Genomic DNA, 2,883 nt, shown 5'->3' with positions numbered 1-2,883 from the left:
ATAAGATGATAGAGATTTAGGTGTACTAACCTATTAATACTCACGGCCACTCCTCAAAACATATATTGCATTTAACTGGCTGGAGGGCCCTTGATGCTGTTGACCTTGTACAACATTGAGTGGAGGAGCTTGGGTACCTTGCTGAATACGAACCTCATACCTAAGATTTGGCTCAGGTTGGCTAAGTAATTTTCTATTTTTCTCTCATGTACGATGGTGACAAGCTAGGTGAGCTGTCTCTCTATATTGTTTTGACCTGTTATGAGAAGGGCTATCTTGTTTTCCATCTCACTCAATCTTGTTGCCTCTCCTGTATTGATAAATCCTGGGGGTGGCTGATAAGGAGCAAGGAGAGGTGGCCTAGCACAATTAATAGAAGGTCCTAAATGAGGACGAGGGGGGAAGGGGTTAGGAGACATTCCTTGGCTTTGTGGTGCATCGTTGGACCATTAGACACCAAGCTGGCCTTAATGGTTAAAGTTGGATGGGCCTGCTTGGTTCCCTTGATTCCAGGAGAAATTGGGGTGATTTCTCCATCCTGGATTGTAAGTGTTGCTATATGGATTATTTTGGTAAAGGGCACTTACATTCTCAGTGTTGGAATTACCCACAAAGGTGTTGGGGCATTCTTCCATAAGATGTCCAGGGGTATGGCACCAATTGCATATTGACACCTGGTTGACCTGGTTAACTGGTATAGACTCTTTAAGAATTATGGACTCCAACCTTTTAATGAGGCTGTCAAGTTTGGCCTCTTTTGCTGTCGTACTCTCAATAAGATACCCCTTAGTGGTCCGTTCAGCCTCTTGGGAAGATTCCCACTCCCAAGTCTTGTCAGCCAAGTTGGTTAAGAATGTCCATGCATCATTCTCCTCAGAAAAAGAAGTAAAGCCTGCAGGACACATGGACTCTACAAGTTGCTTGGTCTAAAAGTCGATACCCTCAAAAATAATTTGGTATAGCTGCCACAAGTCAAAACCATGGTAAGGGCATTCTAAGAGGAGGTCCTTGAATCTCTCCATGCATTTAGAGAAGAACTCATGTGGTTTCTGCCTAAACTAGAGTATGTCACTCTTGAGTTTATTGGTCTTGTGAAGAGGGAAATTTTTTTTGAAGAAGACAATAGTGAACTGATCCCATGTGGTAATGGAATTAGTAGGCAGTCCATAGAGCCACTTCTTGGCCTGCTCTTTCAAGGCAAAGGGTATAAACCTAAGCCTAACTGCATCATCAGTCAAATTTTGAACCTTAATTAGAACACAGACCTCCTTAAATTCTCTAAGGAAAAGATAGGCATCTTCATTGGCCATCCCATGGAAGTGAGGTAGCATACTAATGAATTGGGTCTTGAGTTCATAATTGTTCCCTGTAACAACAGGCAGATTGATGCAAGAGGGCTGTACAGCCGTAACAGGGTAAAACCTGTCCTTAAGAGTCTTAGGTGGTTGGTCACCCATGGTCAAAGGTATGGTCAAAGGTGGGAGAAGGTGGTATTCTAATAAGACGGCTACTTGAATCAAGAGTCCACACCTTAGCCACCTAAACAGATTTGAGGTCTCCTTTAGAAAAATTAAAGAAAAATAAATGACTTACAAAAAAAATACTAAAAACAAGAGGGAGCCCAAGGTAGATAGTGCATCTATCCCTCAAAAATCGAAACAATGGTTCAAAAGCTGTAAGGATACCATATAGATTGATAGCAAGGGAACCTGTATAGTCTTCTATAGCCACCTATGGGCGACTCCAAGTGGATTCTGATGTAGAGTGGAGGTCTACTATACGTTTATGTTTTCAATGCTCTCACTATGTCGCTTTCCTGTTATCAAGAGTGGTCACCTCCAAAGATAAGTCACATGCCAATCCAACCAACCAAGTCAAGATGTAGCGTCATAGGTAACTTAATCCTATTAGGGATACCAAAAGATGGAGGGTTAAAGCATATGAAGGACTTTAGATTAGGCGCACACTATTTGAAACAGAAGAGAAACAAGAAGAGGTTTTCAAAAAATAATTTTTTTCTTTTTTTTAAAAAAAGAAGAGAAAATAATAAACTAAAACACTTCGAACTGCTTAAAAATCAAAAAAATAAAATGGACAATAATCTCCCCGGCAACGGCGCCAAAAACTTGTTTGAGTTAAAATAAAATCACAAGCGTACGGGTCAATCGTAGCTACGGGTCGAATACGAGGAGATATACACCACCCTATTTAACTAATCTTAAAAGTAATGCAAAGTGAACCAAAATTAATTAAAGCACTAAATTAAACTAATGACAATTAAACAAACGGATCCTAACTCACAAGCATCTAACAAATTATGCAAAGAGGGGATTAAATTGGCGTTCTAACACATGAGCTAACCTATCAAACTAAAGCAAATTGAAAGGAATAAAAAATGCAGCCACACATAATAATCACATAAAAGGAAATAAAAGAAATAGATAGTCACATAAAAAAATAAAAGAAATAGAGGAAGAAGAAGAAGAAGAGAGATTGAGATAGAAGAGAGGGAGAATGAGTTTAAGAGTTAGAGAGTAAACCTGGATACGCTTGTTTAAATGTAATTGAAGAGCTTGAATACTTGAACAAACTTTGCATGGCTTCCCCTTCTAAATCTTCAAGTCTTGTCATCAACTTAAGAACTTAGACTAGGAAGCTTAAAACCTAAACTAGAATTATTACAACCATATTGAAGACATGAATTGAAATTAGAGCATAAATTAAACCTATCACAACCTTCAAACTAGACTTATGAAATCAAAACTAAGAACTTGAAAGAACTAATCTTATGAAATCAAATCTAAAAACTTGAAAGGACTATCTTATGAAATCAAAACTAAAAACTAGAAAGCCAAAAAATCACAATTTAGAAGGAAAAGAAGA

General features: G+C 38.4%; 1 non-coding gene across 1 annotated transcript; it reads left to right on the top strand.

The window, feature by feature from the left end:
* Positions 1-975: 975 nt before the first annotated feature.
* Positions 976-1,082, top strand: LOC122670186. Its single transcript, XR_006334161.1, has one exon. It is a non-coding gene; the product is annotated as a small nucleolar RNA R71 (small nucleolar RNA).
* The last annotated feature ends 1,801 nt before the right edge of the window (positions 1,083-2,883 follow it).

This window comes from Telopea speciosissima, chromosome 7 (genome assembly GCF_018873765.1).
Source record: "Telopea speciosissima isolate NSW1024214 ecotype Mountain lineage chromosome 7, Tspe_v1, whole genome shotgun sequence".
In the NCBI taxonomy this organism is placed as follows: Eukaryota; Viridiplantae; Streptophyta; class Magnoliopsida; order Proteales; family Proteaceae; genus Telopea; species Telopea speciosissima.
This window is presented reverse-complemented; position numbering and strand designations above follow the sequence as displayed.